Source organism: Schistocerca cancellata, chromosome 10, assembly GCF_023864275.1.
Source record: "Schistocerca cancellata isolate TAMUIC-IGC-003103 chromosome 10, iqSchCanc2.1, whole genome shotgun sequence".
Classification (NCBI taxonomy): Eukaryota; Metazoa; Arthropoda; class Insecta; order Orthoptera; family Acrididae; genus Schistocerca; species Schistocerca cancellata.
This window is the reverse complement of record NC_064635.1, coordinates 57,438,206-57,458,699: the sequence shown is the minus strand read 5'-3', so window position 1 is coordinate 57,458,699 and position 20,494 is coordinate 57,438,206. Positions and strand designations below refer to the sequence as shown.

At 45.5% G+C, this 20,494-nt stretch overlaps 1 protein-coding gene and 1 non-coding gene across 2 annotated transcripts in view; one reads left to right on the top strand and one right to left on the bottom strand.

The window, feature by feature from the left end:
• LOC126106657 (serine/threonine-protein kinase minibrain) overlaps window positions 1-20,494 on the bottom strand; it is a gene marked incomplete at its 5' end in the record, with an annotated part of 140,601 nt that overhangs the window by 113,026 nt on the left and 7,081 nt on the right. The gene's annotated exons all lie outside the window — the stretch shown is intronic.
• Window positions 16,680-16,753, top strand: Trnat-ugu (transfer RNA threonine (anticodon UGU)). The gene has a single exon. It is a non-coding gene; the product is annotated as a tRNA-Thr (tRNA).

Here is a 20,494-nt window from a genome sequence, read left to right as displayed (position 1 = left end):
GAACTACTGCAATACAGCGAGCGCCACTACTGCCAGCTAAATAAAAGATTCAAACTACTGAAGGCACTAACTACTGATAGGCATAGTTAGACAATGATGATGAAGACAACACAACACCCAGTCCCCGAGCAGAGAAAATCCCCGACCCAGCCGGGAATCGAACCCGGGCCCCTTAGGACGGCAGTCTGTCACGCTGACCATTCAGCTATCGGGGCGGATGTCTGGATAGATGTCTTCCTATTACACATTACGACCCTCTTCAACGGCGGCGGTCTCTGTCAGTCAACAGACGAGGTCGGCCTGTACGCTTTGTTGCTGTACGTGTCCCTTCACGTTTCCACTTCACTATCACATCGGAAACAATGGACCTAGGGATGTTTAGCAGTGTGGAAATCTCGCGTACAGACGTATGAGACAAGTGACACCCAATCACCTGGCCACGTTCGAAGTCCGCGAGTTCCGCGGAGCGGCCCATTCTGCTCTCTCACGATGTCTAATGACCACTGAAGTCGCTGATATGGAGTACCTGGCTGTAGGTGGCAGCACAATGCACCTAATATGAAAAACATATGTTTTTGGGAGTGTCTGGATACTTTTTATTGTGTAGTGTATATTATTTCACTGCTATCAGCCCATAACGCTACAGTTGGCTTAACGAGAGGTTTTGCAGAGTCACACAAATTACTTCTACAAGTGTTTGACTTCTGTAATGAACAAAAACTGTTTACTCCAGGGGGGACACAAGTGCCCCCTTTTGGCGCCTTCCATCTTCAGTTACCTACGCTACTAATTTTCAATTTTTCATAAGAAACATGTACCATGCACAAATGAACGGTGAAAGAGTAAAAATGAACGGTTCCCAAAAAAGAGCGATCACCAGTGAACTAGTTCCCAGGGATAAACGAGTTTGTCCATCTCTAGTATTGACGGACGGGGATCGTCGAGTATCGCGATGAGTTGTCGTAAAAAATTAGCGCAATGGATCATTCGAGGGTTCCCAAGTGGTAGCAGCAGTCCAGTTACCAAAACGGCTGCACGTAAGGAGTTCTCCAGTCAGTGTTTAGCGACGCCTGACATGCTCCACAGAGTGACGCCAATGGACAGCGGATGATTGGAAACGAGTGGTTTGGGATGGAGAATCATGCTGGCAATCCGATGGAAGGATTCGGGATTCGCAAGTGCCTAGAGAACGTTACCTCCCATCAAGGGTAGAGCCGCCAGTGAACTACTGAGGAGGTGGTGTTACGGCATGGGGAGGCTTTTCGTCGTTAGACTTCGGTCCCCTCAATGCTAAATGTGGAAGCATACTAACACATTTTGCAGCACTATGTACTGCGTACAGTAGGCGAACTGTTTGGAGTCGATGATAGTGTCAACACGACGGTGCACCCTGTGATAAAGCAGTTTCTGTGAGGCAATGCTTTGTGGACACAAACATTCCTGAAATGGTCTGGCGTGCCCAAAGTCCCGACCTGAACCCAGTGGAACACCTTTCTGGTTTCTGCCCTTGAGGAAGAACGTACTGCCATTCGTCCACTGACTTGGACACCTCATTGAAATCGTCCCCAGCAGTGTTCAGTCATAAAGGCGAAGGGCAGATGCACCGCATATTAATGGCTGCTAATAGGGTACGAGAAACTTTTGATCCGATAGTGTACGCTCAGTCCTGTATGGTGTGATGGGTGTAGAGCCAGACTTCAAGTTTACCTCTAACTTCGCGTATTGTATACCATATTAGCATGCTTGCTTTCTATACAGATTCCAGTCGAATTTTTCACATTATTCGTCCACTGACTTGGACACCTCATTGAAATCGTCCCCAGCAGTGTTCAGTCATAAAGGCGAAGGGCAGATGCACCGCATATTAATGGCTGCTAATAGGGTACGAGAAACTTTTGTCATTCTTCTTCTTTGCGGATGGATCACTTAGGACCACGCGTAAGCAACATTTGTTGGCCTTCCTTTTCGCCCAGTATTCCTTCATAAACAACGAATGGGCTAGCTTTCGTTGCGTAGACCATGTATGTCGGTTAGTTTTTCTCTCTTCTTCCTCAAAACCCCGTGTGTTTGTGATTTTTCTGATTTCATTTCTATCATGTAGATTTGGAGACCCTAATTCTCTCAGGTCTTTTTCCGTCTGTTTGTACCAGTTCGGTCTTGTAGTTTTGTTCTTTAAAAATGTATTGATTTTGTGCGTTAACCTGTTTGAGTCCATTCTTTCTAAGTGCCCCATGAATTGGATTCTTCTCATGCGCATTGTGTCTGTTATTTTGGAGATATTTTTATATATTTCTGCATTGGGTTTTGGATAATGTACCCCATCTTTAGTTCTTGGTCCTAGGATTTTCCTCATTATCTTACGTTCTTTCACTTCTAATTCCTCTTTTAGTGTTCTGTGTTGAAGGTTTAGTGTCTCAGATGCGTAGAGAGCTTCGGGTCTAATTACTGTTGTGTAGTGTCGTATTTTGCAATTCCACGAGAGACTCTTCTTGTTGTTAATTTTTTTTTGGTAACTGAAACGCCGTCTCCATTTTCTGGACTCTTGATCTGACAGATTTCTTTTCATTACAATTTTCTGCAATCCATTCACCTAAATATTTAAATTCTTTTACTCGAGAGATGTAGTTATTACCAATTTTGAGATCAGAAGGTACATCTTTGACGTCAGTCATAAATTTTGTTCTTTGAAATGAACTTTGTAATCCTATTTTAGCTGCATGTTCTTGTAATAATTCTAGCTGTTTCTGTGCATCGGTAATGTCTTGTGCGATCAATGCCGTGTCATCAGCAAATGCTAAACAGTGTAATTCTATGCCCTTATGTCTTGGTCCCAGTCTGTGTGCTCGTGCACCTGCTTTTTTCCATTCTCTAACAACTTTTTCAAGAGCACAATCGAAGAGCACTGGGGACAGTACATCCCCTTGTCGTACTCCTGTGTCTATTTCAAATTTTGTGCTCAATTCTCCCATAAATTTTACTTTGGATTTGGTGTTTCCGTGAGTGTTTCTTTTATGATGTTTGTTGTCTTTTGATCTAGTCCAAATTCTGCTAATACTTCAAAAAGGGATTCTCGGTCTATACTGTCATATGCTTTTTTAAAGTCGACAAACGTGATGACATAACTTTTGTTTGAAGTACTATGTAAATACTTCATTGAGTTTTTCAAGTTAAGGATTTGTTCTACGCAAGATCGACCTTTTCTGAACCCACCTTGGTATTCGCCTAGTTTTGAATCCAGCTGAGGTTCTGCGCGGGTTAGTAGGGCTTTAGACAGAATTTTGTATGTTATTGACAGTAAAGAGATTCCGAGATAGTTGTTGGGGTCTGTTTTACTTCCTTTTTTGTACAGAGGATGTATGATTGCTGTCTTCCAATCTGTGGGGATTTTTTCAGTTTTCCAGATTTCACGTATAATTTCTTTGAGTTTTGCAATAAGATTTTCTCCTGCATGTTTCCATAGTTCTGCGATGATTTGGTCTTCTCCTGATGCTTTGTTATTTTTCAGTGGCTGAATTATCTCTTTAATCTCTTATAAACTTGGTGGCTTTGAGTCTGGGTTTCGTTGTGTTCGATGGAACTCAAATTTTTCTGCAGGCTTTTCACAATTCAGTAATTTAGAAAAGTATTTTGCAAGAATTTCACAGTTTTCGGTGTTGGTATGAGCAATTTCCCCATGGTCATTTTTGAACTGGAGTGATGGAGGAGAGTACTTTGTTAATTTTTGTTTGAATACTCTGTAGAAATTTCGGGAATTGTTTTTCTTGAAATCATTTTCTATGTCTTGCAATATTTTGTCTTCGTGTTGTTTACGGACTGTTCGTATTGCTTTTGTGACTGTTTTCCTGGTATCTTTGAGATCTTCCAGGGTCTTTTGATTTTTTTTTTTTGCACAACCAATTTTGCCACGCCTGTTGTCTGAGATTTATCAGTTGGTCACACTCATCTGTCCACCATGGGTGTTTACGTGTTCTTGTTTGCGGTGCTACAGTTTCAGCTGCATTTAAAAGTCCTGCTTGCAGTTGTTGCCAATTTTGTGGTTTTAAATTTTGCGTTTCTTTTGTAAATTGTTCATTGCCATTTATCTTTTTTACATCATATTTACGGTGTGGAGATTTCTTAGTGAATTTTCTTTTTTCTGGAATGACATCTAGGGAGAATTTTGTTGGGTAATTGTCGGAATCTAGATCTAGTCCATTAAGGACTTTAAGTTTCATGATTTCTACTGTATTTACGCGGGAGATCATTACATGATCCAACTGATATTCACCTAGTAATGGATTAGGTGAGATCCAAGTTTTCGTTTTCGAGGCTCTTTTCTTGAAAAATGTTGATTTGAAAAATAGGTCATGGTTTTTGCAGATTTCAATGAGTCGCATGCCATTCCGGTTGGTCTGTATATGCCCTGACCATTTACCTACCGAATATCGATATTTCTTTTCTTTACCGATTTGTGCATTGAAATCGCCCATAAGGATTTTGACATGGTTATTTGGGATTTTTTGGAGAATATTATCTAATTGGTTCCAGAATTCTTCTACTTCTTCTCTTTTGTTTTTGTTCGTGATGTTAGTTGGTGCATGTCCGTTGATTAGGGTGTATATCTTATTAGCTGATTTTATTGTCATCGTGGAGAGCCGACCCGAGTAAGATTTGGAAGTTGCGACTGAATCAAGTATTGATGTATCTACTATAAATCCAGTTCCAAATTGTGGACAATTTGCCATGGCTCGTTTTCCAGGTTTTCCTTTGTATATCCTGTATCCTTCCGAATCAAAAGGATTTTCATCTGTATATCGTGATTCCTGAAATGCAATAATTTTGATTTTACGTTCTCTGGATTTGTCCTGGATGTTTTTTAGTTTTCCCATTTTTAAGAGAGAATTTACATTAAATGTCATTAGCCAAATTCTAGATTTTGGTTTGATTTTGTTAGTACGGGGTTTTGAGGTACTCCGATTTACCTTCATGCACACTTCTGTGGTCTCCCCAGAATCCGAATAGACCACTTGCGGTTTTTCAACCGTGGGATTTGACCCACTGGGGTAATTTGTCTTTGAAGGTGCTGTATCCATGTTGATTTAATTGGACTGGGTTTGTGACTGGAATTGAGATTTCAGTCTGGTTAATTTCAGAGTTCCACTTCTGAGTTTTATAGATCAGCCGCCACTAACATGTGGAACAGACGCTGTAGGGTTACCGCCACTAACCTGTGGAACCGTCGTGCCCTTTGTCCAAATAACCTTGGACGATAGCTTTAATAGTATCCCAAAAAGCAAGGTTGCCTCTTCCGCCAGTTCCGCCGTACCGATGGTCTTCATCTCCGCCTTCACTGCCGTTGAGGTCTTCACCGTGTCCCTGGCAAGGGGCCCTCACGAGGTACTATCACCCGGGCCAGGTGAACCAAGGTTTTTTTTATGAGGTGTTACTCCTCCCCCTCCTCCTTTTTCAACCGGGCTTGGGACCGGCTATGGTATTTTTCTTGCACTCTATAATTTCAATGAACACCGCCTCTGTACCCAAATGATTAGCTTCGCTGCCCTCGCAGCAGAAGGACTCGGGTTCGAATCCCGATACCTCCTCTAATTTTTTTCGGATGAAGGGAGATCTGGTACGGCGTCTACTCAGCATCGTGGGGCAAAATTAGGAGGGGCGGCACCATCAGGACTCATCTCCTGGCAACAACGTCTGGAAGGACTAGCGACACCTATTCACATGTCCCACGATCATAGATCGCTCCTAGTTTGTGTTGTAGGCAGCAATCGACCGGTCGGAACAGATCTAACGCCCATCCGTGAGTGGTCGTTGCGTGATAAGTTTTTCTATGCCTGGGATAATTTGACGTTTGACCGAAACTGTTAGTTTCAATAAAGAGAGACAGAGCTATTGTGCCAAATCACAACTTTTCAAAAAATACTTAAAAGCTGTAAATCCTCGCCCCCCTCGAAGACAATGCCCCTCCTCGTCCTGTGGCGGCGGCGAATATAAAGGTAACGGCCCACCGCGCCGGGCCTGGATGCCTGGCGCTTACGTAACGGTCGCCCAGAGTGCAATGCCCAGGCGGGCTGGTCAGTGCTGCCGCCGCTAGGGCCGTTTTTTGCGCCGCGCCGCGTGTTGTGGCCGGCCTGGCGGGCGCCGCCAGCGCCCCTGGCGGCAGACAGCGCGCACTAGGGCGCGGCGCAGTATCGACCCGGCACGGCTCGGCGCAGCGTCGCGGCCGCCCCCCCTCTCCCCCAATTCTCTCCCCTCTTCCACCGAGCACTGCTCCGGAGCAGCCAGCGCCGCTCTGTCAACACGGCCGCTGCCTGCCTGGATGGCGATCGGTCCAGTACGCAGCTTCCTCTGCCCACCAAGCACGCAAATTTTTTAATCGCAGTTGCATCCTCTGACGCACCTATACGCATTCTCTGTAGAGCACTGTTCGTTGTATAACGAAGTGCTCTTTCTACCGGTATTATTTCCCCCTTACAGCGCTACTGATAAGCGAAGCGACGAACTAGCTACAAACATGCTTCTTATACTCCCGCACGTTATGAAATACTACTACAGTTGAAGGAACATGGACGTGCAGAATGAAGTGTCGTTCGGTAGCCAAGTCGGGCCAGGAACCCTGAGCTTTGTAGCACGATTCGTGGTTGTACATCAACGGGCGTCTGCAGAATTTGTAGCCAAGAAGGTGCATGGTTCTAATATTGCCAACATTGATATAACAGATTCAGCTCAGTTCCAGAACGCATATATTGCCACCAAAAGTAAAAATTTGATAGGAATTACAGAAGACGTATTCTATCTTAAACGAGTGACAGGTATCTAGTCAACATCTTTACGCAGAGAACTTTGAAACCGAAATGGCAAGTACATTCAATTAGTAAATGCTTAATGACGGTGAGTGTTAAGGGTGGATCAAACATTCTTTAATAGACACTCCCCCCATGCCTAAATACCAGTATTTGAAGGGAAACTTGGGGACGATTTCACGTAAATTACCTAGCCATGTGTCCACAGCTCATGGTCTACTGGTAGCGCAGCTGCCTCTAGATCGCGGATTCCGGGTTCGAGTCCTGGCCGAGTTGGAGATTTTCTTCGCTCATCGACTGAGTGTTTGTATAGTCATAATCATGTCATCACATTTTCAATGACGCACAAGTCGCCGAAATGACATCACATAGAAAGACTTGGACCAGGTGACCTCACAATCCTGACGTCCTGGCCAATAATGTACTATGATTCGCTTTTTTTCCGGTCAAATTACAGTATTACTTCGTCATTCAATTTATAAGCTATCGATTGAGAGACTGGGGTTATTAAGGAGGGGGGAAGGGACAGGGAATCACGTGAGATTATTCTAAATGCTTTATCCGAAATTAACCTCCAGCAGCTAATCACAGAATCGACTCGTGAAAATATGTATTAGACCTCCTAGTTACAAAAGTCACTGATCACAAGGCCACACAGCACCTCCGAACACAGCTGTAAATAGGAATGTAAAGAGTGGTAGGGAGATATTTCTGCTCGCAAGAGTGACAAGAAACAGATTGGCTATTTCGACTGAATAATGTGAAGTCAGCAAATTATTTTAAAATAGCTTCTGGATCGCCAGTTGCAACCACCGCGGTGAAGTATTGCTGTTGAGTTTCGATTTGCAATGCTTAGCGTGAATCACAGAAGCATGTCAGCAACATCATGACGAAATAGGGGATAAAGATTTTGAGTATGATATTCAGCCAACTGCGCAGTGACTAATGCTAGAAGAGAAGCGTTGTGGATCACGGAACGCGGACCAAACTGAGGGTTCCAATGAATTTTTGTCTGGCAATTGCCTTGCCTACCATTAGTTTCATGTGGTCGTTTCCCACTTTAAATCCGTCCGTAATGCATACTCCTCGATATTTTCTGGGTGCATATGCTCTCCAATACTGTAATCATACAACAAATAATGTTTCTGCCAATTGTTTTAGAAAGTGGGCATTTCCTTGACCAAACACGTTGAGAAACAGTGCCGGCATCTATTCTGGTCCTTCGAGCGCCGCGTTAACTCTTCCAGGACGACACAGTATGTTAGATCCAATAACCTGTCGCTTCTTCTGGTACGACTCTCCCGCGCACTTCGTTCTTCGCGTATTCTTTTTAATACTTCTTTATTTCGGTACTATAGATGTCTACTTAATTTTTAACGTTCTCCGCTAGCACCACATTTCAGTTCCACACAGCGCTGCACACTTCCAGCAACGTTATCAGCAGAGCTCTTTTCCTGCAGAAAGCTTTGCTTGCCTGTGCCAACCCGCTTATGACATCATCCTTAGTTCGGCCATCCCGTGAATTATTTCATTTCCTCCATTACTGCGTCGTTCCCCGTTTTCATTTTAAGGCAGTCGTCACTCTGCTTATCAGCTCAGTCTTTCAACTGTTTTGAGTTCAGACTAAACTCGGCAAATGATGATTTCTGCGAACCTCAGTACTGGTGTCTCCCCACTACTTCCATTTTTCCCTCCGACAGGAACATGCCTACATAGTGTACCACTTTGACATTCAAACCAACATTCGGTCTGCGGACGGCTTTACTTTCCCCGTAAGTTTGGCTGTATTAAGATCACAGTTACTTATTTCACATAATCAGCTGATTTCAGCGTCAAGTGCGTACTCGTGTCCTCGTAATTTTACACGGCCACTCTCTGTCCGCCTGTCATTTAAATATATATCAATCAGTGGAGGGTAATGTTACGTGTGACATATCGTAATTTTTTATGCTTACGTGTGTATGCCACTCCTACAGTAAAACTAAAATGCTAGACGTACACCGTGTACTCCCACACAGGCTGCCTGGCTGTGCAAAATTCCAATGATATGATTAAGGACTTGTCACCGAAATCAGCTGATCGTGTGAAATAAATGACTGATACAACCGAGGTGCAAAATTAAATTTTTTCTGAATTTGATTCTCTAGAAGTAAAACTGTCCTTCATGAAAAAGAGAGAATCACCCGCAGCACTTGTACGTGACGATCGCGTACCCCGCTTTTTTTTCCAGAAGATGTACGGCTACAAACAGCTAACACACACAACGGTGTCTCCTGAAACTTGAGACACACTAGTTTCCTGAATACTGCTGGTATTACTCATAATTCGTAACGACACAGGGAAGTAACAAAACTCGGGGATTAACTTGTTATCGCTATCAGTGACACACTGCGGCACAGACAAAAATCACCGCTAAACCCGCCGTACAGAGCTGAACTTGCACAGTACAATGCTTGACCACAAAATGTAGAGTGCCCGGGAGGGGAAGGGGAAACGAAATGAAACTTCACGGGTTGAGAGGGCATGTGATGGTATTTCAGTGACTACAACACACAGTCAAATATACACACATCAACAAAAGTTTTGCATCACCTCAGATCCGAGAGTTCCGGAACCTGTACGGAAAATTGGAATAGAGTTCAAAATAAACATCACTTCCGCCCTTTTTATTGTTCATAAAAACCACACATTGCACGTAGTACGATGATACAGAGAGACCTTCAGAGATTGTGTTCCAGACTGCTAAACACACCGGTACCTCTAATACCCTGTAGCACGTCCTCTTGCATTGATGCTTGCCTGTATTCACCGTAGCATACTATCCAGAAGTTCATCAAGGCACTGTTGGTCCATACTGTCCCACTCCTGAACGGCGATTCGGCATAGATCCCCCAGCGTGGTAAGTGGATCACGTCGTCCATAAACAGCCCTCTTTCAATCTATCCCTGGCATGTTCGTTACGGTTCATGTGTGGAGAACATGTTGCCCACTCTAGTCGGACGATGTCGTTATCCTGAAGGAAGTCATTCACAAGATGTGCACGATGGGGGCGCGAATTGTCCATCAAGAGGAATGCCTCGCCAGTATGCAGGTTGCACTATCGGTCCGCGGATGGCATTCAAGTATCGTACAGCCGTGGCGTCGTATTCCGTGACCACCAGCGGCGTACATCGACCCCACATAATGCCACCCCAAAACAGCAGGGAACCTCCACCTTGCTGCACTCGCTGGACAGTGTGTCTAAGGCGTTCAGCCTGACCGGGTTGCCTCCAAACACGTCTCCGATGATTGTCTGGTCGAAGGCATATGTGACACTCATCGGCGAAGAGAACGTGATGCCAATGCTGAGTGGTCCATTCGGCATGTTCTTGGCCTATCTCTACCGCGCTGCATGGTATCAAGGTTGCAAAGATGGACCTCGTCGTGGACGTCAGGAGTGAAGTTGTGCACAGTTTTAGTCATAACACTACGTCCTGTGGCTGCACGAAATGCATTATTCAACATGGTGGCGTTGCTTTCAGGGTTCCTCCGATTCATAATCCGTAGGTAGCGGTCATCCACTGCAGTAGCAGCTATTGGGCGGCCTGAGCGAGACATGTCACCGACAGTTCCTGTCTCTCTGTATCTCCTCTATGTCCGAACAACATCACTTTGGTTCACTCCGAGACGCCTGGACTCTTCCCTTGTTGAGAGCCATTCTTGACACAAAGTAACAATGCGGAAGCGATCGAACCGCTGTGTTGACCGTCTAGGAATGGTTGAACTACAGACAACACGAGCCTTCCTGGTGGAATGACTGGAACTGATCGGCTGTCGGACCCCTCCGTCTAATAGGCGCTCCTCATGCATGATTGTTTCCATCTTTGCGGGAGGGGGGGGGGGGGGGGGAGAGTTTAGTGACATCTCGGAACAGTCAAAGGGACTGTGTCTGTCATACAATATCCTCAGTCAACGTCTATATTCAGGAGTTCTGGGAACAGGGGTGATGCAAAACTATTTTTGATGTGTGCACGATGCAGTAGGCAGGATGAGCCCACTTATCAGTATGATGTATGCGAGCATAGATTCTGTTCGAAACGGTGCCACACAGGTGTTGTAACGTCTTCTGAGGCAAACTGGCCCATAACCATTGTAGCTGGTCCTCGATATCCGCTACACTGGCTCTGGGATGGAGTTGACGGGAGGACGACGGTTCAAACCCGCGTCCAGCCATCCTGGCTTAGGTTTTTTGCGTTTTTCCTAAATCATTTCAGGCACAGGCCGGGATGATTCCTTTGAATGGGCACGGCCAGCTTCCCTCATCCAGTGGGACTGATGACGTCGCATTTGATCCCCGCCCCCCAAATTAACCAACCAGTCAACCACCGGAGTTGACGTCTGAGCTGCTCTACAAACACGGACTGATCGCGGATCTCGCTCACCACGGACACACCTCCACACTTCGTGTGTGGACGAGCATTGTCCTACTGAGAAATGACATCATGATAGGGAACACGATAGGTAACACAACAGTTGTGATGTCGGAATTCCATCACTCCCGTGACCTGAAGTCATATCTGATGGCTCCCCACACCATGACGCCACGAGTAACACCGCTGAGGCTCTTCAAAACAGAGGAAGAATGCAACCTATCCCCAGATTGCCGCCATACTATGCGATGATGGCCATCCGGGGTAGGGCATAACCGTGATTAACTGCTGAACACAACACGATGCTATTCATCACAGTTCACGCTTTGTCACAGCACCATTCCAAACGCGGCCCACCCACGGGAGGTATTGCCGGTTGGAATGCGTCTCACTTCCCCTGTCGGGATATCCATCTTTCCCCTGTCGGGATATCCATCTCCACTCACTGCAATGTGCCCCTGTATTTCCTTACACCCCCACTCCTCCCCCTTGGTGGTGCCTCAACCAATCCTAAGGTCTCCGTCGCGCCTGTGGTATTTCGGTGTCTTGCGCGTAACATCACTGAAGAGTTCCAGGGTGCTACCGTCTTCTACACTGATGATTCTAAAAGATAGATAAGCCGGGATACGCTTTTACGTCTCCTACTGCCATGGAACACCGTTTACTGCCGAGATCATGTAGTGTGCTCATAGCAGAGCTGCCAGCCATTAATAGGGCCCCCCCATTTTGTTTCTCAGGCCTCCTTCCCCAGTGTTTTAATATGTACCGACTCTCTGAGTAGTTTGCACGCTACAGACCGATGTTACTCTCGCCACCCTTCTCTCTGCCCTTGACCGTGCCGCCTGCTCTGTTGGTCCCAAGTCATGTGGGCATCCCTCGGAATGAACTGGCTGACCGTTCGGATAGAAAGGCAGATCTCCCCCCTCCTCCCCCCAACCCAATCCAGTTTCATGATTCCAGGTGCAGATACGCGGATCCACATCAAATCTCTGTTTGTCCAAAAGTGGAATGACATCTAGTACGCTACCGCCCTCGGTAATAAATCCGCACAATCACGGAGACTACTGCAGTTTGGCGCTCTTCCTGTCGCTCCTCTCGGAAGTAGTCCACTGTCTTATGCCGTCAACGCGTTGGTCATACCGGGCTCACACACTGTTTTCTCTTGCATAACGAGCCATCCCCACAATTTGGCTGTGGAGTCAAACTGACGGTGTCGCACATATTGGCGGAATGTCCCCTTCTTTTGGTCCTTCGTACTAAGTACAGCCTTCTAGATTCCTTGTCTTTAATATTGGTAAACGATGCACAGATGGTTGAACTGGTCCTCAGTTTCCTACGTGAAAACAGTTTTTATTTTCAGATATAAAATATTGCCTTACGCCTGGAATAGGGGCAGAGTGGTTGTGGTTGGGGCCTCTCTTCGTGTTTTCTAGATCTGGGACCCGTGACCACTCCCCCGTACAAAGACCGCTCTTTTATCCCTCTGTTTTTCCAGTTTTTAGATTTGGTCTATCCTCCTATGCCTTGTATGTTTTAACTTCCTCGCTTTACAGTTTGGAACTGCGGGACTGATGACCTCGCCGTTTAGTCTCATAAACCCCTCAATCAATCAATCAATCAATCAATCAGTCCAAATGCAGCCGTTTGTGTTGTGGTGTTAATAGCACCGCTGTCCGACCAGTGGTGCAGGATGACACAAGACTGCTGCATCGACTTCCTCACTTGTTCTGGGACGGCAGGCGCAGATGTGCAGCAGGTACGATGTGCCTGCTGCCCAGCACGTCGACCCTCCTTGTGGCGGTCGGCCGGAACCTTGGCAACGAATACGCGTGACCTCACGTTCCCACGCAGTCCAATATCGGGCCACTGTCATATCCGAAATCCCCACAATTTTGGACACTCGACGATTTGACCAGCCGGCCAAATGGAGACAAACAATGAGACTCCTTCCACACTCCGTAAGGTCCTGAAAATTCAGTCTCTCACGAGTAAGCAGCATCGCCGTCTTCTTCACGGTGATCAACTTGCATCCGAGGCAGTTTACGTCCTGTATGTACTACTACCAAGCCTGGTAACAACGCTAAACGCAAACAATGCTAACAGTCAGGATTGAGGGCTCGCCAGTTCTCCGGCGACGAGAGACTCGATACCTTGGAATCATCATTGATGAAAGGTGGTCCTTTGGAAAGCACATTGACACCGTAACTCAAAAAGCCCTTCAAGTACTCAATAACCTCGTTTCCATTGGATTTCATCTCCCACCACATCTCATCAAACTATACCACAATAGTATACCCACATCAATAGTGGGTTACGGCTCGGGAGTCTGGGCACACAGACTCACGAGGGTGGTGCCTGCCATGACAGTGACAAGAGTCCAGAGGAACACGATAGTGAGATCAGTGGGGGCATACAGGACTACACCCGGAGGAGCCCTGTTAGTCATAATGGGGCTCTGCCCCTGGACATCAAAATTCGGGAACAGGCCGCTTGGTACTGGGCAAAGAAGGGGAACATAGAGAAAACAGAAGAGATTTTAGGCAGCAGGGCTGGGAACAGGCTTGAGATCACATTAAGAGGAGACCAGTTATGGCAAGAATCCTGGGAAGCTCAAGAAAACGGACGTAGAACTTTTGATCTTCTTCCGGATATTGGGGAACGGATGGGAATGACATACTTCAAACCAACCCGGGGATTATTCCACTTTCTCACTTGTCATGGACCCTACCAGACATATTTATGTCGATTCGGGAAGAAGGCTACACCCGCGTGTGACTGGTGTTCCGGAGGGTACTCCTGGCCATGTCGTTTACGAGTGCCCCCTTTTCAATGAAGAGGCTTCAATGTTACGTGACCAACTGCCACACCACGACACATACAGCTTACTTAGACAACACGACACCTTTCAGACCATCAACAAATTGGCAAACGTTGTATCGCAAAAAGTTTTAAAGGAATATCTGAGACACTTGAATTAGCAAGAATGCGAGGAATATTTAAACACCTATAGAGTCTGGTACCCTATTCCCATATAGCCAGAGCGCGGAGAGGCCGACTTCTACAGTCTGGAAATCCGCCGCGTTCGGGACTTAGAGAGAGTGGGGTGTAACTTTACCGATCATGGACAATGCACCGAACTTGACTTTAGGTTAGAATTACTTGTAGGACTTAGTTTTAGGTACTATTCCTAGGAACCTGCAGCGACTAACAGCTTGGCCTGCCCAGTGTCAGGGGCACGCTCATTGGGTTTAGCTCAATGAGCAAGGCTCTACAAGTAGGTTTATACTTTTGACATGACACATATGTAACGGTGTAGGCATTAGTAACTAGTTAATAGATAGGTTAATTAAGTAATTCACATACAATCAAATCAACTAACTTTGCCCATTGCAATTACCCTGTAGCTCACTTACTAACTAGTTACTTAAATATAACTTAAGATTAGCTGCAATTCTAACCATTGTATCGTCATCTGGGCCCACTAATCATATAATGTAGTGCGCTAAAATTGTATAATTATTAAGATCTGGAAATAAAGATTAAAAAAAACAATGCTAATGCACTCTAGTAAAACTGCAACTGTAATGTTTACATATCCACCGATGGTACGTAAGGGATTGAATTTACATCGGCATCTGATCATGTGTTCCGGGTGATTCAGTTTTTTGTCAGGCAGTGCATAAAGCGACGAGAACGAAGCCTGCAGTGGAACTCAAATACGGTGAATAAAAATTTCACAACATTGATACTACATTTCTAACTAAACTGCAGCACAGTGAAGGCAGAATACTACATACACTATGTGATCAAAAGTATCCGGATACCCCCAAAAACATACGCTTTCGTATTAGGTGCATTTTGCTGCAACCTACTGCCAGTTACTCCATATCAGCGACATCCGTAGTCATTCGACATCGTGAGAGAGCAGAATGGGGCGCTCCGCGGAACTCAGAACATCGAACGTGGTCAGGTCATTGGGTGTCACTTGTGTCATACGTCTGTAGCCGATATTTCTACACTCATGAACATACCTAGGTCCATTGTTTCCGATGTGATAGTGAAGTGGAAACGTGAAGGGACACGTACAGCGCAAAAGCGTACACGCCGACCTCTTCTGTTGACTGACAGAGACCGCAGACATTTGAAGAGGGCCGTAATGTGTAACAGGCAGACATCTATCCAGACCATCACACAGGAATTTCGAACTGCATCAGGATCCACTGCAAGTACTATGACAGTTAGGCGGGAGGTGAAAAAAATTTGGATTTCATGGTCGTGCGGCTGATCATAAGCTACACATCTCGCCGGTAAATGCCAAACGGCGCATCGCTTGGTGTAAGGAGCATAAACATTGGACGATTGAACAGTGGAGAAACATTGTGTGGAATGACGAATCACGGTATACCATGTGGCGATCCGATGGCAGGGTGTGGGTATGGCGAATGCCCGATTCGGAAACGGTGGTGTTATCGTGTGGTCGTGTTTCTCGTAGATGGGGCTTGCTTGCACCCCTTATTTTGCTTGGCACTATCACAGCACAGGTGTTAATTGACGTTTTAAGCACCTTCTCGCTTCCCACTGTTGAAGAGAAATTCGGGGATGGCGAATGCATCTTTCAACACGAATGAGCACCTGTTGATAATGTACGGCCTGTGGTGGAGTGGTTACACGACAATAACATCCCTGTAAGGGACTGCCAACCACAGAGTCCTGACGTGAATCCTATGGAACACCTTTGCGATGTTTTGGAACACCGACTTCGTGTCAGGCCTCAGCGACCGACGTCGATACCTCTCCTCAGTGCAACACTCCATGAAGCATGAGCTGCCATTCCCCAAGAAACCTTCCAGCACCTGATTGAACGAATGAAATTACAATGAAATCCAAACCATTAGCTGCTTAAAGGCGTTGATAAATGTCCCGACCGGGACTCGAACCCGGGATCTCCTGCGGACACACTATACGACTGAGCCATTGAGGACAAAGAGCATAGGGCGATTGCAGGGACTTATCTCTGGCCCGCTCCCCGTCAGACCCACACTTCCACTACATTCGTAGTGCCCCTGCCCATTACACTCATTACTCGCGGCAGTCAATCTACCGATTCAAGTAAGAGTTTGAGCAATGTGAGTGCATCCACACTGAAGAAGACCATTGGCCGGTAAGCTTTATCTATATGAAGAACAACTACCATCTTCATGAAGATATTAAAAAAAGGCGAGATCCAGACAATGACATGTCCGAAAGAACAGATACCACCTTCATACAGATAAAGCTTACCGGCCAATGATCTTCTTCAGTGCGGATGCACTGCCATTCCTCTAATTCTTATGGGACTCGGTAGATTGGTTGCTGCGTGTAAGAAGTATAGTGGGCAGGGGCATTACAAATGTATTATATGGATAGTAAGTGGGAAGTGTGGGTCTGACGGGGAGCGTGCGAGAGATAAGTCCCTGCAGTCGCACTATGCTCTGTATCCTCGGTGGCTCAGTCGGACAGAGCATCTGCCGTGTAAGCCGGAGGTCCTGGGTTCGAGTCCCAGTCGGGGCACACATTTTTCAACTGTCTCCGTTAATATTTATCAACGCCTGTAAGCAGCTAAAGGTCTGGATTTCATTGTAATTTCATTCTTCGAGAGCTGCAAGATCACCAACGGTATCTGTACAGATACCAGCTTCATATATTCATGTCCATTGTGCATTCCGACGGACTTTGGCCATTCCAGCAGAACACCGCAACACCTGCCATTGTAGCAGCAGAAACAGATCTAACAACAGCACCAGACACTTGTTGTCTTATATATGCGTTGCTGACTTCAGCGTCGTATTTTGCCTGTTTACATATGTCTATATTTAAATACGCATGCCTATACCAGTTTCTTTGGCGCTTCATATTCTTCCATTTATGTCACATATTTTGATACTCGTAAAATCACTCATCAGAACCGATAGAGTACTTCCCGTTGACCTCTAATTATGAAATTTGGCAAGAAGGAAGGTTTCACAATTAAGAAATGGAAAAAATCAGAAAATAACTTTTAGTTACATCACAAGTAAAAAATCTCTCTTTCGTCATTTGCTACCAGATTTCAAAACTGAAATTAAAACACTATCGGAAGTTTTTGGAATCAATGGGACCGATATCTTACCAGGAAGAATGTCGATAACAGACAAGAAAAGGTGAGTTCCTCCATTCCCGGAATATGAACTGTCTCCATACACCGTCAAGTTTGTACGGAACAATCAGTACACGAGTCCTATTCGCATGTGGTCAGTTTGTTAAAATATTAAGCAGCAGGTCTTTAAATATGCAACGAATGAAACGGAACAAAGTTTTCGATTGCTTTACACTTTTTTCTGTTCTCTTTTCGCATTATCTTCCCTGGACTTTTTACTGATCCCGTTCTTAGGCGATTTACATTGGAGTATTCCGGGCTTTTCCTAAGCAACCTGGTACTTCCTTCTGAAGAATTTGTTCTTTCATCCAAGGTTCCCTCGCAGTTACATTTATATCTATACTCCACATGCCATCTTACCGCTGTGGCAGAGGGTAGTGTGTCTGAACAGATAGTCCGCAAACCACCTTAGGGTGCTTGGCAGAGGGTATCCTGTACCATTACTAGCCATTTCCTTTCCTGTTCCACTCGCAAAGAGAGAGGGGGGGAAAAAGTTTGTCTATATGCCTCAGTACAAGCCATAATTGCTCGATCTTATCTTCGAGGTCCTTACGCGGAATGTATGCTGGCGGCAGTAGAATCGTTCGGCAGTCAACTTCAAATGCCGCCGGTGGTCTAAATTTTCTCAGTAGTGTTTCTCGGAAAGAACGTCGCCTTCCCTCCAGGGATTCCCATTTGAGTTCCATAACACTTGTGTGTTGTTCGAACCTATCGGTAACAACCTAGCAGCCCGCCTCTGAATTGCTTCGATGTCCTCCTCTAATCTGACCTGGTACGGATCCCAAACACTCGAGCAGTATTCAAGAATAGGTCGCATCGGAGTCCTATATGCAGTCTCCTTTACAGGTGAACCACACTTTTCTAAAATATACCAATAAACTGGACCACAACAACAAACTGAAGTCGACCATTCGCCTTCCCTACCAGACTTCTTAAATGCTCGTTCCATTTCATATCGCTTTGCAATGTTACGTATAACTATTTAAACGACCTGACTGTATCAAACAGGACACTAGTAACATTGTATTCGAACATTACAGGTTTGTTCTTCCTACTCATCTGCATTAACTTAGATTTCTGTACATTTAGAGCTTGCTGCTATTCATCACACCAACTGAAAAGTTTGTATAAGTCGTCTTGTATCTTCCTGCAGCCACCCAACTTCGACACCTTACCCTACACCACAGCATCACCAGCAAACAACCGCAGATTGATGTCCACCCTGTCTGCCGAACCATTTACGTATACAGGGTGTTACAAAAAGGTACGGCCAAACTTTCAGGAAACATTCCTCACACACAAAGAATTAAAATGTGTTATGTGGACATGTGTCCGGAAACGTTTACTTTCCATGTTAGAGCTCATTTTATTACTTCTCTTCAAATCACATTAATCATGGAATGGAAACACACAGCAACAGAACGCACCAGCGTGACTTCAAACACTTTGTTACAGGAAATGTTCAAATGTCCTCCGTTAGCGAGGATACATGCATCCACCCTCCGTCGCATGGAATCTTTGATGCGCTGATGCAGCCCTGAAGAATGGCGTATTGTATCACAGCCGTCCACAATACGAGCACGAAGAGTCTCTACATTTGGTACCGGGGTTGCGTAGACAAGAGCTTTCAAATGCCCCCATAAATGAAAGTCAAGAGGGTTGAGGTCAGGAGAGCGTGGAGGCCATGGAATTGGTCCGCCTCTACCAATCCGTCGGTCACCGAATCTGTTGTTGAGAAGCGTACGAACACTTCGACTGAAATGTGCAGGAGCTCCATCGTGCATGAACCACATGTTGTGTCGTACTTCGGTTGTACTGTAGAGCAATGAGTCGCATGTCAACACAAGCACCGAAGTCAACATTACCTTCCTTCAATTGGGCCAACTGGCGGTGAATCGAGGAAGTACAGTACATACTGACGAAACTAAAATGGGCTATAACATGGAAATTAAGCGTTTCCGGACACATGGCCACATAACATCTTTTCTTTATTTGTGTGTGAGGAATGTTCCCTGAAGGTTTGGCCGTACCTTTTTGTAACACCCTGTATACAGAACAACAGCGGTCCCATCACACTTCCCTCGGGCACTCATGACGATACCCTTGTTTTCGATGAACACTCACCGTCGAGGACAACATACTGGGTTCTGTTACTTAAAGAATCTTCGAGCCACTCACATATAATAACACGCTGCAATGGGGTACCGTGTCAAATTCTTTCTGGAAATCTAGAAATATGGAATCTGCCTGTAACCCTTCATCCATAGTTCGCAGTATATGATGTGACGAAAACGCAAGCAGAGTTTCGCACGACCAATGCTTGCTGAAACCATACTGATTCGTGGGCATAAGCTTCTCCGTCGCGAAGTGTTCGCCGAAAGTAAGATTATTGGTAAATCGTCGTAACGGCTCGAATGTCTCTGATTTTACTTTCCTGTTCTTTTCGCGTAGGAGGAAGCAATCTACCACTCGACTCTTCTAGGAACTTACGCTGTCGGAATGTTGACAGTAAACCACATCGTGACGCAGAATGCCTCTCTTGTGGCGTGCCGACAGCGGTGGACCAGTGCCAGCACACTTGATTGCATTCGGATGGACGACGATACAAATCCAGTCCGACCATCCAGACTTAGGTTTTCCGTGGTTGCCCTAAGGGGCTCCGGGCGAATGCCGGGATGGTCCCTTTGAAACGGTTTACCAAGATTCTTTCCCACCCTACCCTAATCCGAGCTTGTGCTCCGTCTCTAGTTCTTGTATCATCTTTCACTGCAGTTGAATGAGCTTGTCTATGTCGCGGTCATACTTAACCAAAGGATCCCGTGACGAAATGCACTGCTCTTCTTTGGATCTTCTATGTCAGTGCTATCTGGTAAGGTTCCCAGCACTATGAGTAACAGTGAAGCTCCAGCAACCACATCAACCCCAATGCATTAAAGAAATGAACTCCCGTGTATAGGCAGTAGTGATGAAAACGTAATAAACCATCATGCCTGCAGTTGAAGGTCTACTGAATAAACAGCGAAAATGTTGTAAGCGATTAACTTTTTTTCCTTTCATTATTTTACGGGAAGTCTCAGTAAGACAAAGGTTCGAAAAGGATTGAAATTATATCGAAA